The sequence below is a fragment of the Grus americana genome, chromosome 13 (genome assembly GCF_028858705.1).
Source record: "Grus americana isolate bGruAme1 chromosome 13, bGruAme1.mat, whole genome shotgun sequence".
Taxonomy (NCBI): domain Eukaryota; kingdom Metazoa; phylum Chordata; class Aves; order Gruiformes; family Gruidae; genus Grus; species Grus americana.
The window spans coordinates 6,227,360-6,254,879 of record NC_072864.1 but is presented as its reverse complement, the minus strand read 5'-3'; the positions used below and the strand labels follow the sequence as shown (position 1 = coordinate 6,254,879).

Genomic DNA, 27,520 nt, shown 5'->3' with positions numbered 1-27,520 from the left:
ATTTTTCCATGTGAAGCCATGAGTTTGATGAGACAAGTGAAGACGACAATTTTCCACTGCCATTAGTGACAAGGCAGCTCTGTATCTATCTTGCTTGAAATTGGCCTTTGGAATTCTCTGATAAAAAGAAGAATGGAAAATTGGGAAATACTGATTAATGGTACCACAGGGGGAGTGGATTTTAGTTCTGTCGTCTTCTCCTCCTGCTACAAATTCATTAGTCAATTCAATTACAGTATTTGCATTATATCTACATGCAAGGTGCCGGACAATCAGAAGCAGTTTAAGCTTCACATGGAGATGCTCAGAAATGTGTCGCTGGTGACTTGCTTTATTTCCTCTGTACCTCCAACCCAAAAGTTTCAATTTAAATGTCTCCTTCCACAGGGGAAAATGGAAGAGGCAAAACTGCAGGATGACAAGACAACCTTTCCACTTAGGAAGCAATAAACAATAATATACACTTTTATATGCCTTCAGATGAGATGGGGTTTACTGATTGCTTTGGTGTAGATGGCAAATGGAGGGCTGGAAATTTAATCCATGGACTTCACTTTGCTGAAGGGAAGCAAATCTTGTGCCAATACTGTGTTGGATGACATTCACAGGAAGCATCATGCATGACTATTTGGACATGAAGTGACAGGTTGAACAGGCACTTTTCCCCATTGGGTAAAAAAGAAAAGCTACACGATCAAGTCTGCCCTACATAATACTAAGTACGAAATACCTCACTCACGTGCACCCGGGCACAGGTCTGCTTCCCAAATAGATTTGTAGTCAGAGATGCCACAAAATGCTGTTTGAACATGTTTAGTAGGGCAATACTCATGAAAACCCCAGGGAAACAACCCCAGCATTCATTGCAGTGAATGTGCATTAAGGCATTTTCATTCTGTTGGTTTTTTTCAGGAGATAATCTGAGCAGGCAGCATAAGCAAAGGCATGTGGGAGCACGGAGTACACATGTTGCTGTGCATTACAGATACCAAAGTAAGAGAAGGTCAACCAACAGTCTGAGATGCCAATACACTTACACATCTTTGGGCAGAAGTATATTCCAAGTGTATTGGAAGAATAAAAGCATTATGATATTTTGCAACTTTATCTTTAAAAAGAAACCCAATCAAACTATGGCAACATCCCATCAGATAATCAAAAGGTTACCTGACAATAACTTCAGTTCTCACTCTGGCACACTAGTCATTCCCAGTCCTCCAGGAATCTACTGTATTGCTCTTTGGAGAGTTTTCAGAGTCCCAGCACACCAATGGAAGGTGGTTAAGTTACACAAAAATCTCTGCAGCGTTGCTTAGGAGCCAGTCTTTGGAGTCTGTAATGAAAATCAACATCTGTGCATTCCAGAGACTTTGAACTTCAGGTGTTTCACACTTCCTGCTACTCAATTTATGGAAAATGCAAATGAAAGTAAAGCAGATGAATGTTCTTTAACAACAGGAGGGTTTTGTCGTGTTTGAAATCGCATTGTTCTGAAGGAGTGGATTAATTTAGCCACTACCCAGGATACCAAAGGTTATGCTTATAGTGGAGACAAAATAGAACATGCGCATATTTTGATAAGGTTACATCATCAGGATAGTAACAATAAAACCAGTTTGCCATTTCTGTGCAGACCAATTTTCAAGCAGGAGGTGTCTTGTGCTCCCCCTTAATAATGAATCAGGCTGACTGACATTTGAAATGGCAATAATTTCCCCAGGAGATGCAGCTGCAATCTTAGTATTTTCTGTTCTTGCTCTCAATCTGATTTCTCTTATCCACAGTATGAGGCAGCTGAGTATAATGCAGGAAACATTATCAGCAACAATGCTACAATTAATGCTGAAAGAAAATGAATATTTGTCTACAGAAGAATAGATTTTAGAATACCTAGGGGAACTACTGTACTTTGAAAATGAAGCCATTTTGTGTGTTTATTGAAATGCACTCCTATTTCTGTGGTTATACTCTGACTAGTTAACCATATCAAGGTAATAAGTGCATAGGCAGTTTTTACTGTCCTGTATTAAAGCTGTTTACCGAATGCTAAGTAGTCCAGGCCTATTCAGAAAACAGTCTGTTTTGGCTGTAATCCATCTATATGTTTCCACACCTCACTTATTCCATTATTAAATCCAAGAACTAGAAAGGTCATAGCGATTTCTCTCTGATTCAGAGCCGCAACCACAGAGGACATCCCAACTTGGAAACGAGTCCTACAGCAGCAATATAGGACCAGATAATGGAAACAGAGTTTTGTGTTCTGCTATTAGTGGATGTGGAGGTGGACAGATATGGTGGTTTCCCATCTCTTCTATCTCAGGGTGCCTTTTTTTTCCCAATATTTAAATGCCAGAAAGTCAAACAAGTGTCCCATTCAGCTCCCTGGTGAGATGGGATAAAGAAACAGAAGCTATCAGAACATCCAAGCCTGCAACCAAGGCCCAAACTGAAAGGTGCTATTAATAGAGAGAAATAAGCAACTAGACTTCAAACAGCTCTGGACACAATAAGGCTTTAGAATAAGCTAATGCCCTCTTGACCATCTGCATATCATCAATCAGGTCATCCAAGAAAAAGATCTATAAATACCCTATCTGACCAACTCTGAAAAAGGCTTTTGATACAATCCTTCATAAGTGCAAATGGTAGCATTCAGACCACCTTATTTGGGAGCACAAGAGTCATTTGTCCCTATAAATCAGCTAGTTGGTCAAAAATCTTTCATGCTCGCATTTGATTGCATCCACATAACGGTACAAACAACAAATTACAGTGAGCCAGCTGCAATCCCTCCCTGAGACCTGTGAGCACCAAAGGAGGAGCAGAAGTCTTACCCCAGAAGGTCCAAGCTTCTGGCTGGACTGAGGTAACTTGCCCCACATTGCTCAAACACACTAGAGGCACACACTTTCCCGTCCATCCCCTTAAATTTCTATATCAGGACATATAATTTAAATGATCCCAGACAAAACAAAGACCCAACTGCTCTACAGAGCAGCCTCTCAACTTCTGGAGCGCAGCTCTGAAGCACAGTGATAATCCAAAATAATGACAATGCTGTGTGTGGTTTTAGTGATTTCTTGTAATGATTCCTGCCATCCAAAGTAAAAATTCAACCTAGACTTCTCAAATTCAGCATCTCCTTTGCCTAATATGAACACTGAGGTTCACCTCATCCCTTCTTCTCCAGGCCCCACCGGACCAAGCCTCTGGTTATACTCCTCGAGCTTTGCTTATCAATACCCTGGAGTTGTGGGTCCAGCACTGACAATCTGAAAACTGCCCAGGACCCTGGAGTACACAAACATGAGCAAAATCCTCTTTGACATTCCTAAGGAGGTCTTTAATAATGTAGCCCTCAGGTTAAATAAATATCTTTGATCAACAGGGCATAGTTATTTATTATTCATTTACTTCTATGCAAGAAATACAGGTCATCCACTGAACCAGGCACTGTCACATTCATTTTTAACTCATCTGGAGATAAGCCTTTATTTATTGGAAATGATCATAATCCCATTGGCTTCAATAGGGTTTCATGAGCTGAAGTCATCAGCTAATCCATATCATAGTTACTAACTGATGATCCTTCTCAAGCAATTAAAGCTGTGTCCCTCAGATGACATATAGTTGGTTATAAAGAATTCAGAGTCTAGATGGGGGATCAGTGACTTCCCAAAGTGTTATGTGAAGATACTGAAAATCTGATAATACTTTATTCATAAATAATTATTTTGACTTAAATGCTTTTAGCAAAGCCTAAACACACTCACTGTTTCTAGAATATTTGTTTGTTTTCTGACATAACCACCAGTTATGTCAGCTGGTTTTCAGTTGATTTCACTGGATTTACTCTGGTGCACCAGCGTACTTCACCTATGGATCTGCTCCATGAAGTCAATTACATTTTAGTGGATAGGCTGATACAGTTTTCTTTCTTATTTGCTGTAGGTTTCTCTTTTATGTTCATGAGCTAAAATAATAATGAAACTCTACGTAATGCTTGTATTGTTTTCCAAAGACTACTTTTCACTGAAGCAAGTGTGGGGACAGATTTTTTTAATGAAATAATACTGTTTACTACCAAAAAATATTTAATCATAATTACATTAAGAAACATACATAAAAGCTAAGTAACAAAATAAAATTAGTTGGAGAACACAAAGGGGAAAAAAAAAAAAGACAGAAAGGATTAAGTAGAGTCATATAAGGAATAGATTCTATTTAATGAAAATTTCCACAGTGTTCAACATTTTTATTATGGTTAATAGCACTGTGCTTCATTTTTGTCTGCAGTAATTGTGTATCCTTAATGAATGGGCACTCTTATTTCCCCATTGAGCACTGACAGAAATTAATAAACCTAATTCTGTAGGTTTAAGTTTAATTCTAGTGAAATATATAAAGCAGTTACATTTTCACTTAGCTACTAACTGGAATAGAAATGGGTTTAAGCTTTTCAGCAGCTTAATAGGGAACAAATTGGGTTTTCTTTTATTTCTTTTTTTTTTTTTTCCCTTCTTCAGTACTTGGGTCTATTTTCGTTGCTGTGTGCAAGAAAGGACATGTCATGGCTGGTGAGGCTGAACCAAGCCTACAGTGAGAGTTGTTAATTTAATTTTTTTTTAAGTACAATTACTAGACTTAGCCCTTTGTGCCAGCCTTGTTGTTAATGATTGGTAAAGACCATCTCCTTGGTTTACATTTTGATAGAGATCACAAGCAGTAGAAGACTTCAGAAAACAGCTATCATAGCTTTCTGGAGACAAGCTTTCATGTTCATTCCTTGTCTGGTTATGCAAGGTGGTAAACACAGAAATATTCTGAGGCTGAACAAGAATTGGGTGATATTGAGTATAATTGCAAATGCCATCTTTCCTGAAAAAGGAAGCGGATGACCTGATGCCTTCCACCAAATTAAAAAAAAAAAAAAATAGCGGAGTCTCTTCTTAAATGTTATGTGCTGGGTGCACATACACGCATCGCATGAACAAAATCCGTATGTCTTCCCACTAGAGTTCCACAGCCTTGAAGCCAGCATGTAACAGATGATACTTTCATACTGGCTTTGAGATACACTGCTCTGGCCCCATAACGTAAAACCTTTGCTAATCTCCGCAATAAGCCCTTTCTAGCAGGGGGCTGGGTGTAACAGTTCAAAACTAAAACTGAAGTGAGTTTGCAGCTAGGCAAATAACTCAAAACCACAAAGTGGAATTTAAGGCAGAATCTGATTGTGAGACTCTGAGGTACGGCGTTCTGCCGCCGCTTAGACCTAGGCAGTGAAACTAATGTGGGTCTTGTTTCTTTTCGGATTAGCAGTTTTTAAGAGCAACTCCAGGTGCTGAAGGGAGCCATTTTAAGAGCCACCGCTGAGTGCCTGAAGGACTTGGCATGTTCACTTTTGAAAGAACCAATATTGTGACCACAGGTGGGCAATAGTGAGACAATCACTTTCTAAAATACATCATTTTAAAAACAAGAATAGAAACATCAGTCTGGCATCATGACAAAAGTGCTCTTTGGGGAATAATTATATGGATTCTTCCTATCCTACAGTTTCATTTTAGAGTGGGCCAAATCCCCAGCTGGTTTAGATCAGCAGCTGATTTACTCCAGCTAAAGACCTGGCCTGGTATTTCATTTCTATTATTACCTTATCTTTTACAGTCCCCACTGTCCTAATTTATCATCTGTGTTAGAAATCGCAGGAGCACAGTAAGGGGTAACCATGAACAAAGGAGCAAAGACAGGGAAAACCTACGATTAGAGGAGAGCCACGTCACAAGCTCTTCTGTACCCCCATCTGTCCGTTTTGCTAGATCATGGGACTGAAATATAGTTGAATCATGTGTGAAGACGTGGAGACAGAGGCGGCGGTGAGAAGACAGTCAGAGGCAGAAATCAGACATGAGGAGGGTTCTGAAGTTGTCACAAGGAGGAGATGTAGGAGGGCAACAGGAGAGAAGACGCAGTTGGTGGTGGAGGAGGTGGGACTGTGCAGAAGCAGCAGCAGAAAGGATGTAAGCTTTTGCGGGGGGTCAGCAGTTTGGGGAACGCTGGAGTGCAAAGGAATGGGGACGGGAGCCAAATGGCTTCAACCATCACTGTTGGGCAACAAAAGCTGACACGAGGTGTGGGCAGGGTTAGTCTGGGAGCCGGGCAGCTCCTCTGTTCCTGCTTTCACTTTGGGTTTGACTGTACCTACCCGACTGGGAATCCAAAGCAACACCACGTAACCCTGGGTGAGCAAAGAAAGCTACTGCAAAGAAAGTTAAAGAATAACTTACAGGGCTTCTTCCTTCCCTTTAGACAATAGCATACACAGCTGGAATAGACTCCGAATTCAGGAGTTGTTCCAGAGAGAAATGAAGCAATACGCTATTGTGTGTCTTCCCAAAAGTAGCCTTTTCTCATGCCCCCTTTCCCCGAGGAAAGGGCAGCTGCAGCTGCGGAGCCTGCCCTGAGCTGGCTCCGCCAGTTCCTATCTGCTCTGTCAGCCTCCAAGGTTTTTAAGTTAAATATTTTGTGAGAGATTAGTGTTGAAAAGAAACAAACACTAAGCAGCAACAGGTAACAGCCTTCGAGGCAAAGCAGACTGATTTCTTAAAGCCACATGCCTTGTGCTTCACACAAATTAGCTCTGAGGAGCACGGCCTATACCTCACGGTATATGGGCTGTGCTGCTGGCAGAAATAAGGCAGGCATCTCTTCAGAGCAATGCAGGTTCTCTCTCTGCAGAGCCCCTTAGGCTACCTGGTACTACCGTTCGGTGAAATAATCTGGTTGAACACTGACTAGCTTAGGCCCTGCGCCCACGGAGGATGATCACGGTAAGATCCAAACCTCTGCGAGTCGCCATCAGCATTGTAGCCGAGTGCTGAAGGGGAAACGTCAGGCGTTTGGCCACAGACTCTGCTCAAAGGATATGTTGCTCAGTCTGTAGGAAGGTGTCCTAATGGCAAGAGAGCCGAGTAGCAAGAAGAGTTGGTAACAACAACTTTCTCATGAAAACCATGGAGAAGAAATTTTACTTTTCCTCAATGGTACCTGACTAGTATCTGCTGTCTAGAGAAAAACATTTTTTGTTTTAGCCATAATTTTTTCAGATGTTTTTACACCACGATGATTTAATTATTTTTGCCTGATCAGCTAAATACCTATTTGGTTAATGACAAATAGCTAACAGCTTCACTATAATAATCCATACATGAAAGCTGAGGTTACATCTTTCACTTAGTCAGAGAAATGCATTTTCCCACCCCGGTTCCCATCACTGCTCCCATTAGTAGCAGACTAATAAAGATGCCCTGCAGCACCAGCCACCCTGTTAAGTAACAGGGTTGAATTTCCACCCATTTCTTCCAGGGGAAAACTAGCAGGCATATACCTCTGCTGTTTACCTACTTTACAGGTATCCCAGAGGACATACAAATGTTTAATTTGGAAAGCATATGCACCTAAGTTATTATTATAAACTGCAGTTTCATACTTACTTAAATTTCATTTTTTTTACTTGAGTGTATCATCTTTTATGCTTGCCTTTAAAAAACAGAAACCTAACGTGCCATGTTCTATTTGGAGCGATGAAGGAACAGCACAGGTGCAATGGAGACTGGATCTACTAGCTGAAATTCAAGTTTGTGCACTGTGATTGATTTGCCGTCACTGACAGGACCTAACAAAGAAAACACTGGCTCCTGTTCCAGAGTTGCACCTACTAAAGATCTGTGCAATTATATGAAATTAATATCTCCTCATTTCTTTGGACAAAACTGCTGTTTCCCCAAGGCTGTATTTCAATCCATGTCCTACACATTTCCCAGGCAATGGAATATTGTCATGCAAATCTGACAGGCATACTCCTTAGTGTGCCACATATAAAATCTGCCCCTACATGTTGAAGATCAAATTCCACCACCTAATACACAATTTTAGCCCTTCTGATTGCACCAACACCCCCAGGAGATACAGCTCTCCTGACGCCATAAGGCGCTCTCAACAATGAACTACCTGCTCCACACACAGCTGGGGGAATGGTGCATCACCTCCTTCCCTCCTCATTTTTTTAAATCCATTTTAATCACAGCAGAACTCTCAGGCAGGTGTGCCAGCAGTGCTGTGAAGCTGTGGAGGATCACGCTCCAGAGTCAACTGCACACAGCATTGGTGACACAAGGAAAATGGAAGGGCACCTGAGTACGAGCAGAAGCAATGTCTGACGCCAAGTGCTAATACCTGATAATTACAGAGGGAGGGTCAGAAGAAATCCAGAAAAGTACAAAGAGGAGGAGGAGGGGAAAAAATAAGAGAGAAATGAGAAAAGTATACTGTCTCAACACAAAGTCATTACAGAGAATTAGTCCATTAGGATAACGGCTGTGCGTTATGGGAAAGCTGAGCTCATTTGTTCTTTCTGAGGCTCTTGGAGAACATGTCTGCAGCTGAAGGAATGGCTCGTCCTCCACTGCAGCATCTCCTTTGGCCAAGGCAGGAACAGCAAACTCTGACTTCAGCTTCAGCCTTATCCAGCACTCTTTACATAAAAGAAGTATAATTAAGGTACATGGCCCTGAGAGCAGCAGGATTAACATGGGTTACACTGGTTGAGCATTGAGAGGTCAAAGAAATATTTGACCTCTTTTCGCCCCCCGCTTCAAGCCATAAACTAAGTAAACTGCAAGCACCGTGGGATCCAGACTTTGGAATCCTAGATGATTATGTTTATTCTCTTTCTGGACCTTTTGTTTTTATTTTTTTCACTGAATCTAAATAGAAATTGATGTTTAACTCCAGGAGCACTTGAGGACATGTCATGAAGGCTATAGTCTGCTACTGTTCCCAGAACAACAAATTTCAAGGAGGGAACAAAATAATCAATGAGGCAGCATGACATGAGACAGTCTGGAGGCCCCACACTTGGTTTAGTGTTCATGACAACAATAATTAGCCAGGATTAATCATCATAATGGTTTTTAAAATTTAACTTGAAAGTGGAAACCAGTTAGCTCAGGAATTTTGCCACCAGAATTTTGGCTCCAATGCAGTCCACAGTGATCGCAACTAAAAGCCTCAACTCTTTTATTAATCTTCAATGGTTTAAATAAAATTAGTTGGTGGGACACCAGTGATTCATAAGAGATCAGCATCCCTACAACCAATACACATTTGCATAATTTGAGTTATGCATTTTCCATGGAAGTCACAGACTGGCATTATTGCCTTTACCCATACTAGCAAACTCACTTCAAAACAGACCCTTGGCAAATACGTTCTCAGCTGTACTAATCCCGATTAAGAGAGAAGATTTTGAAAATTCTCATGACTGATAACCTGGGAATTAAATTCATATATGTACCTGAAAAGAAAATAAAATCTGATTACTCCAGCCATATATAAGGCCTTGACCTCACACCATGAAAGTCTTCTATGAATGTAGGATCAAGCAGTTAATAAATAAAACTTAGCCTGATAAAGGCCCATTTGGCAACACTCCATTTTACTGAAACCAAAATCACTCAAAAGTCTAAAATGTCATACATGAAACTAAAGATCAGTATGGGAAGGTATATCTCAGAGAGAGAAATGCATAAAGCTTCATCCCAATCCCAACATGCTTCAGAAAAATAAATTTAAGCCAGCGTTTACCATAGTGAAAAATTCCTATAAAACGCCTCACGCTCATCTCTCAGGTAGGTCTTGGTCACCATAGAAGCAGGACACATCCTCTTCTCATTTCTACTGGGATAGGTCAAGAGTAACATAACTGAAGCAAAGGTTATGTACAACTGATTTAGGCAAGATCACAATCAGGCCCACAAAAGATTTGCTTAACTGGTGGCCAAAAGGCAACTGTTTAAGTGACTGATGGATAGCAATTTTTACTTCTAGGAGAAATTACCGGTTTAGACAAGTACAAACCATAATTTAAATACAAGGTATGTATTTGATCAGTATTAAAACCAAGATCTCAGTATCAAAAGGAATTAAAATGCTAAACATTTCCCTTTTGCTTTCATGGCTTCCTGGAGGTTAGATGAAGACACTACCTGATTTTATTACAGAAGCACATGTGCCATTCCGGTGTCCAGCATCACATTCAGTACACACTATTCCCGTTAGGACAGATCGCAGAGGCTTAACCTCATGGATATGGGATATGGAAGTGTCCTGTTGCTCAACACCTAGAAATGGCTTTTCGAGTCATGCTTCCCAAGCTAACCTATTAATCACGGTGCACAACAGACACAGGCCAAACCAGAACTGATTTTTAATGCCATCACCTGAGTAAAAATGATCATGAAAAAAAGTCAGACCATTCTATCAGTTCTTACATCAGAGAGTGCAGACCAGAAAGCCAACAAATGCAGGATGAAAAAATAGCAAAAATGAGGGTTACTTTTATTTTTGAACAAACAGGCCACAAGTGATGGTGTTGAATAGTCCCTTGCCCAGTGATCTGAATAAGGAAGTACCTGAATAAGGTCTTGAGGATCTCAAGTCCCTAAATTTCAATTTGAAGTTACTAAGGCAATGCTTCAAGTTTTACTCTATTTTCAATATTTAGCTTGGTTTCAGCCAGTAAAATCAAATCTTGAAAAAGGTTCCGCTTTTTCCTATCCCATACCTATTAATTTAAATATGTAAAAAGAAATTTTAAAAAGACTCAAATAACTGATTGTTCATGTAATAGATGAATTCATCAGGGAACATTTAGGTTTCCCAACATAAGAAACAAAAGTACCCCTCACACTTTCACACGAGCAAACAGCAATGTGACAGCTGAGATTTGTTCCTGTGAATCTTCATAGCTGAAGCTGCAGCCGGCTGCGTTGCCAACAAAGTCCAGGTGTAGACCATATGAGCTGACAAAACCAGGATTCTTAGGAGCACAGTCCCATTTCTATGTGCACAAAACATCCATGCCAAGGTGCACTTGAGCATCTGGAATTCACCACTGTGTTCTGGAGTGGTTTTTAACTAATGTCTGAGAGATTCATGCTGCCAGGTAGCTACCACTAAAACTGCTCTCGTGAGTTCTAGAGGATTTGTACACCACTGAAATGCACGGGCGTGCAGCGCCAGCGACTCATTTAAGAGGCTTTAGTGATAAAAGCAAGGTTGGCCAGCTGGACATTATAAGAGGTACATAATTAGACAGGATCTCCAGTCAATGATTTGGAAGATCCTTTCATTTGTATAGTTCAGGGAGTATCTGGGACAGAGCATACTGTAACGAGCTGAGTGGCAGCATGTGGATCACTGACGGCTATGGGACTGCATCAACACTGCATACTGCCTAAGCCACCCTCGGCCTCAGCTATTAGAGGCTGTTTCCTGAAGTGGGAGCATCCAATTTCTTCACTTGTTGACACCATGAAATTAGGCATGAGGTTTGGAGCAAAGCAGCAAACGCCTGCTTTCAAGTGGGCCACTGGTTTCTGCATCACCCAGTGCAAAACTGGGTCAGACATGTGAATAAACATGACTTGCTGAATTTTTGTCAGGAGGCTAAAGCATTTCACCAGTTGAGGTCCTGGAATATACAAAAGAGATATTTAATTTTTATTTCATTACAATGGGTGTTTCCTTCACTCCACAAGGAGTTATACACACAGCTTTTAGGTCAACTAATCAACAATTTCTCTCCGAGGAAAAAACTTTCCGGCTTCTTACAGTTACAGCCTTCAGCTTACTTCTGTTTCCCAGGCTGTTACCTTTGTGCAGCCCTTGCTTTTCCCCCATCCACCGTGATGCAGCTTCTTATGCCCGAATTCCTGCTGACACAGCCAAATTCCTCGCTGACACCACCCCTTCACAGCACAGCTCCATTTGCCTTGAGCAGTGTCATGGCAAGAGACAACGACGGTGTTTCCTGCCTCTTCTCTCCATCTCACCAATTAGGGTCCTGCTGTTTGCCCTGTCGCTTGTACTCCAGTGTCTGGAAGAGCATTTGACTTCTGTTTGCTTCCCTCCAGGTTGGTACACCACACCAGGCAGCTGGGATGGTAAAGGTCTGCCTCACTCTCAACAGTCTCTGGGGACTATTTTCCCCCTTGGGGACTCTATCCTGAGCTGTATTTTCACTATTTTATGTTCCAGAGCAGCACAGCCACACGAGCTAATGTTAGATTGGAAGTCACAGGGGCATACGAATGGCCACAGAAGACCAAAGGTGCCTGTGACACTGTACCCCAGGTGCAGCAGCGGCCCCCGTGGCACGCAGAAGGAGCCCAGGGAAGGCAGCTGCTGATACCTCCACAGAGCCTTCCATGCCGAAGATGTTGCTCTTAATCGTACAGCGGAGCACACACTGGGACCATCACAAGAGTGTGTGAACCCAAACCTCTCGTGGGATCACAAGCAGCTGGTGTAAGGGCACTCCCTTCCTTCAGCACAAAACAAGTGACCTCTCTTTTTATTGACCACAACCTCATTTTATTCCGTGCCACCAAGTCTGCATTTTATTAAAGCAGGAGAAGAAACATCTAAGCCTTCTCTACCTGAGGACTACTCCACATAAGAAGGAAAGCTACGGGGTTTTATTTTAACTCTTATTTTAAACAACAGTCTTTCAGGTATAAGCACAGCTGTCTGTGCTAACACTGAAATTCACTTATATTAGATTAAACAAATAGTCAAGATCAACTACTACTAGGTGCTTCAAGCCTCAGCAAGTAATCTCTTATTTAAATGAATCACTGGGTCATTTTAATCAGTTAAGTGGCTTAGCACAGGAATGCCTGCCGTTCCTTTTGGTTTCAGGAGCTTCCCTACCTGCACTCATCGCTACCAAAATAATCCCTCCGCTCCACCCAGCTATTAGGCCCTAATTCATCAAAATCCCTGAACCAGAAAGTGAGCTTTCAGTGGGTGAGAAGCCCCTCTAAAACTGAAGGATGACTCATGGTCTTAAACCTGTGCTGCTGGGTTGTATCCTTGGTCATTGATAGGCCATTTTAATGAGGCGGATGAAAGTTATTCAAAGCATTGAATAATACTCAATAAACGATTGCTGATGTATTATACTGGCACTTCCCTTATAAAAAAACCTAGAACAAATGTATTTGAAGCACCATGGGTTTACTAATTCACTGGCTGCTACTTTCTCTTACCCTGGGATAAGCTGGAGCAGAGGTGTAAGGAGTAATCTCAGCTTCTGTTATTAAACTGTCTAGAAGTGGAAATGCCCCAGAAGAGGGCACTTCATTCCCCACACACATCTCTATACACGCCCCCCCCTTATGTGGCGCGTGTTCAAGGCTTCTCCGTCTCTGTTCACAAATGGGATGTTCGCATAACTGCGAAGAATTGGCATCTTCCAAATTCAGGTCATTTTATTTGTATGTCCCTCAAACTTGTAAAGGTCTTTGCTTCATCTGGGAGAAGTTGTGGTGAAAGGGACAAAAAGGAGCTCCAGAATGAAAGCCACCAGGTAAGGGGTGAAACAAAAGAAAGGTGAACACGCCAGGAATAGCGAGGCATGGCATGAAACAGCAAGAGGATGCGCCCTTCTCTCCTTCTGTCGGGAGTTTCAGGAAGGTTTTTATTTTGTCCCTCATCTTTAGCCCTGAAAGGGCAAAGAACTCATTCATCCTAAGACATAACACTATTGAAAATATAATTGCTAGAGCTTGCGAAGATGGGAATTACAATATGAGATACACACTGGAGGGCTGCTTTTGGGGATGGAAGGTCATGAGGACCTTTAAGGTACTTGAGTTTTAAAAATATCTAAAATTTCCCTTCCTCAACCCTCAGCTAAGGTTTCCACAACCACTAGCCTCAGCGATGACAGAGGATTCAAGGTGCACAAAGGTATTCGCAGGAGGATGAATCTCTGCAGGAGCATGGCCACTCATATCTGAGACAACAGAAAAGGTTCTGGAAATAGATTTTTTGGAACCAGTCTATTTTCAATGCAAAAAAAAAAAAAAAAAGCATAAGGGAGGAAAAGTACAACAGAATGAAGTGAGATTTCTGTCAAATAACTCTAACAAAGGTCCAATAGATGTTTCTGACTTCCTGCATGGCCTCAGTCAGGGCACTTCACTCACCCCATTTCCCATCATTAAAACCAAGGGAAAGGCATAACACAAGTGCAAAGATTTCTTTAGTCCTTAGCGTTAGGTCTGAATTTTTTCCTTTTCAGGAAGAAGTGAGCTATGGAAAAGCTTAAAAAGAAGGTTATATTTTAATCACACTTAAAAAAAAAGAAAAAGGCAGGCGGGCTATCTATTCAGTGAGAATCCAACAAAAAAACAATTGTCTTACAAGGGCAATTGAAAATCAAAGTGAATGAGTATTTATAGCAACTGAACTGTTTAAAACAACAAACTGAAACTGCAGCACCAACTACTTCACAAAGTCATATTCTTAAAGAAGGGGAAAAAAAGATCAAAGATCTGCAGGCAGCCAGCTCTGCATACAAGTGGCTTTATCAGCTCTTGGCTGTGTTAAAGAGAGTCAGGCATCCTGAAAAAGAAAACATTTAATGAGGTGATGAACAACACTTTCTTGGCCTTAATTATAAGGGTAGGACTAAGCAACAATAATTGCAGGATAAATTATTGTCAAGAGATATTTCCAAACAACAACAAAAACCCCATGTCATTATCAAACAATTATTTTAAGTCTCATTTACATATAAAAAAGAATAAATGGAATAGTCCTCTTTTTCTTTTCCATTTGTGGGGGTGGTGGAAATTTTCAGGGTGGTGCATGGGAATTAGACGCACTACACCCAATATTGCTAATGACAGATTAATTCTCTGCAGATCACTCTGGGAATTGTACTTTTGTATCCAAGGCAGAATTCTACCCGAGAAAAACTCAAATCTCTGTGATGTGCCCCCAAAGAATCACGCGTATTTAATAATAGGAACAGAAGACCGACTTCCTCGCAAAGTATCATTCAAACTAAACGGCAGAAAAGTTCCATTTAGGACAGAGAGAATTAAGCATCAGGTGTAGTAAAGTAGATGTGCACATAAGCTGCTCAGACCTTATCAGATGAGCCTTTAAAAGCTCACATGAAAGAAATGAGATGTATACAGTAGCCTTGAGTCAAATAGGCTTTCAGGAGCCAACAAGCGTATGTCATACGAATGGAGACAAAATGAGATCATGGCAATTGCTCCTGGGCATTTATCTCAACACTACTTTGTGCCTACAGATCCCAAGCAGTGGAAGACCAGGAGGTTTTTGGCATGAGGAGTGGTGCAGAGCCAGGTCGTCTACTTTCCCACATTAGCAAATGGAGCAAAGTACCAGGCAGGTTTTCAAAACGGTTCCTGCTTAGCTATTAAAATAAACAGTCACATTTTCAAAAGAGCTCAGAAGAATACTAGTTGCCATTGGTTTCTGAACTCTTTTTTTTTTAATCCAGCTGCTTTAATTTTCCATTACGAACTTGTGATTCTGGGCGGCTAAACCACAGATTGATGAAAAGAGCAATTTTTTCAGAAGTTTTGGGGGTTATCTCCCTGAAAATATGGTCCCTTAAAATTTATTTTAGTTATCCCTCTAAAAATTGACTGTACCAAAGAACGGTTGCTTTGGAAAAATGTAATCTTTCTCTCATGTATATGTACATAAGAAAAATTAAATATATACAGTGGTTGTGAATTCAGTACCCACAAGGAAACCAAATAAAATAAAGTATTTGAATGTCTTTCCTGTATGCAGGTATTTTGGCAAGTGACTTACCCACAAACAGCGATGATCAGTTATGCTTAGAACAGACCAGCATATTATCATATGAATATACACAATAAGAAATCTCGTTTCTTTCACAAAAAAGAATTAAATAAAGCTGGGTACCAACTCCTTTTTTTTTAGTTTCATCCAGACAATAGGGGCAGTGATAAGTATTATTGTTCAAAGAAAGCTTACTTTTCTTTTTTTTCCTTTTTTCAAAACTCTGATAAATTTGTCAAACTACTTGACATCCAACACATTTTTCCAGAAAACAGGAATTCATCAATGTCTTTACTCTCGCTACCATAAAATTATGACAGAAAAAGCAGAATTTGGGCAACATAGGCTCTATTTCATGTCTGTTTTATCAGATACTAGAGCTACAAAAGCCAATTTTCAAACAAGATAGAGACAAACACATTTTAGACATTTCACCCATTTGCTTTCAAAATGCAAAATCCATTGCATAAATTAGACAAGTAGTTTTCAGCTTCTATTTCAGAGAAATTTTGAAGTCCACAGGTTACTCCAAAGGAATCAACACAGAAATCTGGCAAGAGTAGTGCTCAATAGGCTTACATTTGCTGTATTTAAGTCTATCAGATCTAAAAGAAAGTCTCCACTAATTTAAAAACCTTCTTGACCACATGGTCCCAGCTCAGAGCACACATAAATGAGTGTATAAGGTGCAAACAATTGAGAAAAAAGTCCCGAGATTATATAAACGCATATAGAGCTACAAGATAATAAGGCACAGGCAGTTTAATCAAAAGTTCAGTAATTTCCAAGATTCTGGCTAAATCAGTGGGATATGATTCAGAACCTAGATACTAACTACTTAAGACTGGGATTATTTTAGTGACAAGGACAGAATAAAAATGTGTTTCTTTCTACTACTTTGCTTACTGACATGAGACAGCACACTAGCTGCTTCATTTCTGCTCTTATTGTGCTTATTGTAAATTAAAGCCTTGGCTCGCAAAGTACAGAGAAAAGCAGTTCTTATTTCAAAAGCTCCCTCTAGCTTTTCCTAACTGTTTGTTACCAGAATTTTCCTGATGATCTGCTAGAAAAAGCAGCTTAGAGTCAAAGGTGGTCTCATCGGTCTTAGAGAAACACAAGCGCATATTGTATAACCAATTTCAAGTAGGTTTTTAATTTGTAAAAGCCACACAGTTAAGACGACGTTAAAAACCCACCCCCTTCTTTTGATTCAAGATCAAAGAGATTTTTAGAAAAGTGACATAACCCTTAGATGTCCCAGAAAACCACATTTGCCACAATTAACCAGCTTCAGTCTCCAAGCCTCATACACACAGAGGAGCTGGAACAGTGCGTTCGGAGCAGCAAGGTTTTATTGCAGTTGTGGGCACATTTGGAATAAACAAGCACAGGTCAAGCTCCCCACAGCTTCATGCCAGCCTACAACAACTAGGGGCAGACGGTCAAAGGGAACTCGAAATGACCGATCTGGAATTGCATCACCAGGTCTTCAAGGCGGTGTAAATCAGCATAGCTCTACTGAACTCGCCGCGGTCTCATTGATTCCTACCAGCGAGCATCTGATCCATCAATTCCAAACGCAGTGGAGTTCAGTGACGCTGCACAGGTGAAGCGTTCAGATGCATATGATACAAATACTTCTCTTCATCCAGGGACAAACTAAAGAGTCTGGTGACTGCCCTGAGGTCTGAGATAGTAGAAGCAGAAATAAATACAAGAAAATGACTGAGATGCTATAGAAAGAGAAATTAAGGAGATAGATAGGAAGTTTGAAGCTAGGATCTACAGGCAAACTACCCCAGCGCACTTTCAGCCAGAAGGCTACATCAGGAATTCTGCATACAATGTCTTCTAATTAAATCTAAGATGGTTGAACAAGGTACGTGCTTTATGTGTCTGAGGTCTACTCAGTCTTTACCATAAAGCTGTTACAGGAGAAAAATATGCCACCACATGTATTCCAGAAAGGTGAAATGAGAAACCCATCAAATATACAGCACATATGTAAACAGATGAAGACGATAAGTAAACTTTCATAAACATGGATAACTCCTATAAGAGAAAGGTGATGCTTTAAAATTACCTTCACTTGAGAAAAACAGTTTACAGTGGATTATCCATCACAGCTGTGTTTAAAACGCAAAGGATGGCTTTTGCTGCAACGGCAGCATGTCAGCAGAACACGGGAAGACACCACAACCGTGAAGTGCGTAATAAAAATGGACATCTAAGATTGCCCATAGCTTCTGGGTCAAATCAGCCCAAGGAACAGTCACATTTACTGCTCTCAGATACCCAGGCCAAATCTCACCACATACAGCACAAGGGAGAGCACGCACATGCATATGTGTCACGGGGATCAGTCCTGACGTAGCCAATGCAAACTGGGTAGGAGCCTCACTCCGACTGATAAGTCCCTTTTATCTTCAGCAACTGAGCACATGCTTTTAGAGCATGAACGCCAAAGTCCAGTTCCACTTTTATGGGCATATGAATAGGAAACATTATGGCTACTTAGAAAGCATATACATAATCTTCTATAGCACCCTGCTGTTCCTGTAGCACATACATTCCTTACTATAGATACTAGATCAAATAAATATGAATTCCAGCAGGTACTACTGCCCACGCAACCACCACCCAGGGAGTGGACTAAAAACACAGATACTTTTAGATGTAAATGGAAATGAGGGGGAATTTCAATCATTTTGCAGATCATCCTCAGAGGAACTATGGCCCACATCTTGTGAAATGCTATATAGACAAGTAGCAAACAATGCACAGTCTTGTATATTCTTTTAATATATTTTAACCTCATCCTATCTTTAAGCACTTTTTCAGAGATCTAAGATTTCCCAGCATTAAGGTACTCTGTGTGCTACAGGAAGGGATGAAAAGACACATTATAAGTTTAAAAACTGAGAATTTCATGGGAGAGTTAAAATTGCCACTAAGGGCACACCAGAAAGAATTACCGATTTTTCTGACTGCTCTAACATCAAAAGATTAAATAAGAAAACCAAAGTCTTTTATAAACTCAAGCAAACGTACAGACAATGTCAAAGCTATTTGGTCACAAATTGGAGCCATCATTTTCACTTTGAAGGCTTGCACAAGAAGCTATTCTGCACTGGAACTGCCACAAAAATTGAAGGGAGAAAATGAATGGGACAAGGGAAATAGGGACTTACGGTTCTGAAACAGTGTAAAGTGCTATGTAGAAGCAATATTTATATAAGACACCAGAATGCTAAAGACTTCACTATTGCCCATCACTGACTGTGATATATGGGCTGCGGTTGTCATATATACAGAAGGACAAACCTGAATTTGATTGTCCTCTGCAGAATGAAACTGTTTGCCCCTTACAGCTCCTCCTCATTATCACTGGAGTGATTTCAAACTCCTCTTTGCTCAGTGTTCCTGCGTATATGTGAGGCTATTCATGGATGCAGGACAGGGTCCACCCCCTAATAGAGCTGGTAATAAAGCATGAATTATGAAAACATCGAAGTTCGTATTCTGCAGTGGGCAGAGAACTGAAACCAAACTGAGCAGTGGGCCAACAATTAAGCAGATGAGACAGCCTCAGTTTTTCTTGACTTTGTAAACTGTTCTAATTAGACATTTGTAGCTGGGACAGATTCAGACCTTCAGCTTCTGCAAGATGACCCGTATCAGCAACCTCCACACGTATCTCAGTCTTCACTGTTTTCAGAGTGCATTACATGGTTTTGTCCCAGTATGTTACACTTAGTATTGCAGTAATTTACAATTACTCATAATCATGAAGACAGCAAAAGCTCTGACAGAAGTGAGGAGATGGAAGAGGACACTCCTTCTATGAGTTCCATAGACCTGACAAACATCAGCCATTAGGAGTGCCAGGAAGCGATGCCGCCTGACTCCAAAACTCAATATCAAACCCATCTGTACACACATGCAAATATCCAACAAATTCTTTCTGAACTAGAGAAAGCAGTGGGTCCATTTAACTGATTAGATTCCCTAGAAGTCTCCCAGCATTGGACTTCTAATATATTCCTCTTCTAAAACATTTGTTGTATATATATATTTCCATTTTCCTTGAGATTTCAAAAGAGTTGGCATTGTTAACTTAGAATATTGCTAGTTAATTGTCGACGAGAAAAGACAAATTATGAGCAGGGGAACTGTTCTGGGAGGATTTAGTGTATTTGAATAATTTAGACCCCCGCCGTTAACGTGACAGGATTGTTTTTCTCTTGCAGTAGCCTGCTGCTACAAGAATTAAAACTGTCGTGGCAGGCTACAGCTTGGGCTAGGCCTTAGTAATGAGCTTTATCAGTCAATAAATGATTTTATGCAGCAAATTAAACTGTAAATTTGGTTTAGGTGGTAAATATTTAGAGAATAAAGATATCCAGCTAATGAGGAGGACTGGGTGGGGAAAAAATGTAATGCAAATGTCAATCCTTTAAATCTTTGGTAGACTAAAGCTTTGCTGAAAGTTTACTGCTAGTGCCTTCTTTTTTTCCCCTTACTTTTTTCTTTTTTTTTTCCTTTGTAAACAGCAAGGGAACACTATCTCAACTGTATTTACAGGTACTAGAGAAGGAGGGAAAGAGTTTTGCAGGGTATTGTGCAAACCACAATTCCACGCGCTCACTTGGCTCTCAGACTGAAGCTTCAAATGGCCTCGTGTTGAAAGCACTTGCTAAAGAGAGACAACGTAAGTGTTGGACTCACGATGGACAAGCACAGCAAGTTTGATGTGAGTGAGTTCCCAAGGGCAAGTGGGACGCTTACAGCTTGCTCCTGGTTCTAGTCTCTACTTCTAAACACAGCTTACGAGAAAAGATCTGTTTGGTCCTCGACTTGTAGCAGGATAGAGCAGCAGCAATCAGCAGAGGCAACCAGTTTAAAACATTCCTCTTTCAAACAGGAGACTACTTCTGACAAGATGACCTTTCAGCTCTGGAGCTTACTTCTCCCATATGGCTCACCCAAATCCCACACTGCTCTGTGGCCCACCCTTGAGGGCATGTACATGGAAAGGGATTCTGAGAACATCAATCGATCGACAGGAGAAATATGGTTTCAAAAGGCACATCTGGATTAGCATGGATGAAAGTGCCCCAAACAAATAAGTTACATTTGTTCAAAGGTCAGGTGATTAGCAATACGCTGCTTCGAAAGCAGACAGGGAAACAGTCTACCAAAAAGCTGGTTTCCAAGATGAGTCCTTGACTTCCAGCTATGCTCCAAGGACCATTCTTTCTCCAGGGAAGGTCTGGAAAACTTATTAATCTTGGCAAGGGCATTTATTACCAAGATGAAAATTTGGCATGTAAATTTTTTACTGTGGCCAAAAAGTCAGCTTTCAGAGGAAAAAAGTATGTGAAAAAATGTCAGTCAGCTCCATAAAGAATAGCTGGAACTCATCCTAAAGCTAGGAGTGTTAACCTCGCTGTCCTTTATCAGTTTCTAACAGTAGTAGCAATTTTTTTGTGATTCCTACTAGATCTGTTATTCTATACTTTCTGACAAGGAAAATATATGCAGCCCTGATAAAATCTGTGAAACAATGGCTTTATTTATGCCTTCCAGGTGGCACTGCCAGATGGTAAAATCTCATGCAAACAAAGCCAGAAGTGCCTGTACACTACGTAGGGCTAACACAGAACGTACTCCAAGATGGGGAAACCATCTCCTTTCATGAGAATCACAAGACAACCAAGAATCGATGCCAGAAACTCCACTTTGAGCCAGTTCCAGCCTCAGACACAGTGCAGTTCACAGTGACAACACACAGAGAAATCCCCAACTATTGCAGAGACCCCAGGCGTGTCCCTGCGCTGAGGGGGCTCCTTGCTGGTGCTCAGGTCAAGGTCAGCCTTGACATTTTAGAAACCAGTTGATAAGGCACAGAGCAAAGGTTTTCCACCCAAGCAGTTGACTGCACAAGGCTTTAAAGCAAAATTTGAAAAGGACACAGTTACATATTGAAAGGAAATTGAGCCACAGAATATCCTAGTAAAACTCGGTCGGACCCACACATTGTACACTCCAAACAATATGCTATTAAGTGCAATAAATCCAAACAGCACCCTGGAGATTTCTTTGGAAGATCAGAATATATATTGTGGATATAGTATGGAAGGCTGTTTTTAACATGAAATCTGTTCAATTGCAAGCTGTTGATGTTAACCATTTCTTGAAAGACCCAATATACTAATGCAGTTTATTTACATGGCAGAGAATGAAACTTCATGTATTACCTTCTCCATGCCTTTCTTTGATTAGATTGCTTCAGTTTAATTACTAAATTCTGTTAAAGGACTTTCGGCACAGATGTAATTTCATGCAGGTGTTACCTGGTGTAATGAAACCAGATGTTTCGATCGGAATAGGCCTCCCTCATTTGAGATGTGTGTGCTGCCATAGCCTGATTTGTATATCCATCAGCTCAAACTGGAAAAAAAAAAAAAAAAAAAGTGGTTGGGGGTGTTAAACAAGATCAGATTTTCAGTACAGAATGGGTAGTGCCACCTGTTGTCTCCTGTTACATACAAAAGTCTTCCATTTGTACATAACTTTGCTTTTAAATACCTTCCCCTATTGATCCTATTTTGATTAATCCAGCAGGCTGGCCTCTTTTGCAAAGCATTTAGGAGCTTGAGGTACAGAGGCATGGACTTATACATGGAAAAGGTGAGGCTGTTCTTCAATGAGCACAATCTTTTTATTGACATTTTATCCTCGCGTACTTATACAATCTGAATCTACCCAGTTTCTACTATGGACTAGAAAGTTCTTGGCTGGTTAGGGAATGAAACAAAACATATTTATTGAGGTATATCAGTAGCAATTAAAAAAACTCCAAAACCCAAAACTTTTGTTTTCAAATAACTTTGAATAGCTTTTGAATATTCACAGGTTGCTACAGGGAACCTAGCAGGAAGTTATTCTCTAGACAGTTGATATTATGGCATAAATTAGGGAGAGAACTGAGTAGTCACAAGGATGTTCATGAGAATTACATGGTCAGATCTGGCACTTATTAGCTCACAGATTTGGGGCATGCAGTTTACATTTCCTGTTATAAAAACCAATAAATTAGATTAAGCTGGCCACTGTTTTAAGAAGTAAACACTCCCTGCATGACAAATTTCATGGAAATCTACTTTTTGCATTCGGTTCCTCACAAGCTGTCTTAGCAACACAGCCTCCTCATTTTCTATCACAGACATTATCGTTAGTGCTGTTTACTTTTATTTTCATTATTGTAAAATCATGACTGACCAAATGATAGACCAAAGGCTTAAAGTCACAGAAAGGAGCACTGTTGAGCAGCAACAAAGAGAAAAGAATCATGCCCATATCACAGCTAAGCTGATAGCAATTCTGGAGTAGTTTCTGTAACACCCAAATTTTGAATTGCTTTTCTGATTAACCCAGTTCATCAAACGCATCACGGTCAGAGAGGTTGTTAGACATCAGCCAGCACCGTCCAACTCTGGGGGGAATATCCTCACCATCATGCAAAACCAGGGGAATTTGCATGGAAAGTCTTTGCCAGTTCCAAACTGCCAAAAAGGGGTTTTGATGAAATGTTCTCATTTCAACCTAAAAGGAACAAACCCAGCCTCAGCTGGCAGGGTAAGCGACTCCAACCGGCAGTTCCAACACAAGCCTGAGAACCTCTTCACATTTCTCCCCATTGTTCTGTCAAGCCCTGATGCTGCACAGATGACACCAACCCAAACCCAGGACTCAAGCTCTCGGGACTGCAAAGCTCCGAACAATGAAGAACGAAGGGCCTATGGGCATTAGCAGAAAGTTCACAAATAACAGCTAACAAGCAGTGGCACAAAAGGCTTACAACCAGACAGCTCAAATCAACCAAGACACTCGTTCTTTCATTTAGCTCTTTTAATATTAAAAACAAACAAACAGAGAAGATCAAAATATTCATAAATTACGCTGCCCTCTCCTCCTCTTCCATCTGTGTTCTTGCACGAAGCATTAATGCTTTTGCAAAGTACACATGCATTTTTGTAGGCACATGAACAAGGGTTTGCAAGGTGGGGTCTTGAACTGTAGGATGACACACAGCAAAATCAGAGATTGCACAAGCACGCACAAGTGCACGCGTGCGCACAGACACGCAAAGACATTTTATATTAACAGCCTCCAAATCTCCGTCTTTACAATTGCCTTCTTGAACAAATTCATTTTTATTTTGTGTTGTTTTCAGGTTTTGGGGGGAGTGGGGGGAAGGGAAGATATAGACTAGTCAACTAAACTACTGTCTGCCCTCATTATTTCAATTCAGGGACTGACAGTACAAGACTTAATATTACAATAAAGCAAAACTGGTGTCAGCAAAAAAAAAAGTTTCGATGACACACTGATATGGAACACTATGATACACTGGTAAAAACTATGTGAAAACCAGAAACACATAAGACTGCAATTTAATCTTTTTATTTGAAATATAAATATTGTTACTATCAAGCTTGACAGTATAGAAAATGTGTGCCCTGCAGCCTTCTGACAAAACAAAATTTATATTTAAAACTTCCTGAAATAATGCCTTTCATATGTGGAGTTTTGTCACATTGCAGCGGCTCTGAGCCTACCTTATGGTCCTGCACCTTTAATTATTTTATGCCTAGAAGACACATTTTAAATAGAAGAGGCGGGTTACAAGAGTTTTGACAGCTGTGGATGATTAAAATACTGACAACATGCACTATATAAAATTCCCTGAGGTTTTAGCTGGGTACTCACACGAAAGTTAGCGATTAGATTCCCTCCCCCCCTGCCAAATCCCACCAGCATGAAATGTTCGTACCACTGGCCTGTTACCCTCTCCTCTTTAGGCAATGCAAACCTTTTTCTTTCTTTCTTTTTTTTTTTTAATATCTTAAGGCCACATACTTGAAAATTGGTCAACAAATTTGATTTAGTAATCTGTTCCCATTTAACAAATATGCAGCCAGGTTTCATGACCAGCTGTTCTGTATCATTGCATGAATGGAGGGAAGGGAAACCGTTTAAAACGTATGAATGGTTTTAGGTTTTGTTTTCACCCGCTCCCCCCTTTACAAGAGTGTTACAGCTTGTGCTAATTTTCTGGCCTCTTGACCTACATGTTTGGGTTGTGCAAAATATTACATTATGAGGGAAAACGAGTGCTCCCCAGTTCAGAAAAACGCTGAAGAACATTCTTAACCTTAACTCTGCTAGCTGCCTCCTGACTTCGTACACTTGAGTTAGGGCCATATTTATGTACTTTGGTTAAATTGGGACTCTGCCCTTCAAGTTTTTCAAATTAAAAGCTGCATATGAAATAGCATTAATTACACTGACTTTGAGTCGTGGCTACGACTATGTCAGTCTGTCCCTCCCTTTATTACACTACTGGCTAAGAAATCCTAGAAGCAGCAAAACACCTCCAAAAATATATGAGCAATTGCAGAGTCAGGCTATCTGGATGTGGGTCATAAGTTATTGTCTATTTTTATTATCTTTAATACATTTTAATTTACTTAGACATTTCAAAATGCAAGAAAAGACAAAGAAGGAAATCTTATAATCCAAAGAGCAGACTTATCATTTGGATGTTCCTTTCGACCCTAGAAGAGAGGTTTGTGAAACGCCAAAGATGGATTTGGGATAAACCAGTTTCCACACTGATAGTGGGAAGGTATATCATGGAGCTCCCTGGCAGAGCTGAAGTTTAAGGATGGACGGGAAGGAACTAACTCAGTGCTCTAAATAAAGCAGAAATGATCCAGAGATACTCACAAGCCAGGAAGCATGAGCCACATCAAGGCTGATGTATGGAACATGCAGAAAGACACCCCCAAGTGCCATACAACATAAGGGGGGTGTGTGCAAAATCTCATCGATTCAACTCAAATACTTCTAATTCAGCTAAATCTTTCTGAGCAGCTATTTCACCAAAACCAATACAGTTTGTAAAACCAAACTAATACCTATTTGCCAAGCAGTAACTGAAGGAACATGGTGGAACTTAAGACTCTTAATTTGTGTAATAGAACACAAAGAATTATCTGTATGCAATAGCAACTTCCCTGTTGACTTCCATTCCTGAACAGTACTGGTTAACAGTGACATCTCAGTGAACCCAGGGGAGGGGCGGGCAGGAGCAACACCCTGCTCTGCTGTCCATGTGCTCACCCTACCACCGTCCCGACCGGCACACGTCCGTGCTGCGCCCATCCCTCTGCTGCCTGGCCTCTCAGAAAGAAACCCACACACCCGGGTGGGATGACAAATGGGTTGAACTCCTGGTCTGGGCAAGGAGAAGACCAGGTCTGTGGCATGCAGGATGCAGCATACCCACCCCATAATCTAGATGCAGCTGTTGGTACCACTGTATGAAGAAATGTGTGTTTTGCCATTTGAGGAATCTCTAACAGGAGAGTTGCATGTGGTTTTTGTTTCTTTGGGAGCAGCAGAAAGCAACTTTGCTGTACAGAAGGCTGCGGGAGTTGTTTAGTTTTCAAGTTCCCACTCTCCCACAAGGCACCCAGTATACCTGCAACTATGAATTTTTTGTTGTTGTTCTTGTTAATGATTATATATATAATTTTGATTGTAGAGCTGTGTAGGTTGTGCAGATTTAATAACTCTGATATTAAGAAAGACAGGGAAAAGACAAGGTTCTTCTCCTTACAGTGCAGTGCAAGTTACTGAAGCAGAAGTAAAATTGCAGAAATGAGAGCCAAAAATAGTTGAAGTATTTGATTAAAGAAGAAGTACAAGGGCATAATAAGAATTTATCAAATGTTCCTACTATGTTTGGCCAAGGTACAAAACACTCCTTTTAATCTTCAATATTTGTAAACAGAACGCTGGATAACTAACTTTCTTTTAGAAATAAGGAAGGACTTTCCCTTCCTTGAAAAATCAGAAGTCCATCAGTTACATACTGCAGGGATGAGCCACAACAATAAAACTTCATACAAAAATACTTCACTTCCTAGGAAAGCACTACTTACAGCAAAGTGTATTTGGAAAATGATGCCCGTAAACAAGTGTCTTCCGCCATGTGCCTTGAGGATTTCAAAGTGCATCAGACAAGCAAATCAGATCTTCTTCCTTCCTGCTCTTTCCCCATGCTCTGAAGACAACTTATCTAAAAAGTGAAAAATATGTTATTGGAGTGGCAGTGGCTACTGAAATCATCCAAGGTTTTTAACCTTCAAGCCAGTGAGAAATCAGCCAAAGATTCAATACCAAGGAATCAGTTGTGCAAAAGACAGGCCTCTATGCACTCTAATTATGATGTCTACAGTGTGCTGGAAAAGCTGTAAGCAGGGAATGTGGGTGCTCCTCCACCCCTTTTCCACCACTCCGTCATCCCTGTGCAATCCGCAGCATCTGCTCATTTCCAGATCATCACCAAAAGACAAGTAACGTTGACAATCTCTGCCCTTCAGCTACCCAGCACCTACTCACAAGCTGAATTCCACCGGGGTTCAGGGACTGTTCGTAAGAAGTGCCTGAGACTATCAGAAATTTGGAAGCATATCTTAAAACAAAAAAAATAAACCAGGGAATATTTAAAGCATCCCCATGACCCCACCCTCGGGAAAATGAGTTATTAAAAATGCTGGAATGCAATCTGTGTCAAAGGAGACATTACATCAGTCGCTCGTCCGCCTGCTTTTTGTTGTTGTTCAAGTTCTCAGTAAAGCAAAAGAATGAAATACATAACCTGGTGTCCTTGTCTTCAAACCTTCATTGTTATATATAGGATATTGCTGAGTATTTTATGGCTACTGCTATTTCCTCAATA

The 27,520-nt window shown here is 40.7% G+C and overlaps 1 long non-coding RNA gene across 1 annotated transcript; it reads right to left on the bottom strand.

The window, feature by feature from the left end:
- LOC129212438 (uncharacterized) lies at positions 1-26,842 on the bottom strand. The gene is made up of 4 exons (XR_008579168.1): positions 26,721-26,842; positions 22,062-22,158; positions 1,168-1,333; positions 1-117 (listed from the first exon to the last, which is right to left on the bottom strand). It is a non-coding gene; the product is annotated as an uncharacterized LOC129212438 (long non-coding RNA).
- Positions 26,843-27,520: the final 678 nt, after the last annotated feature.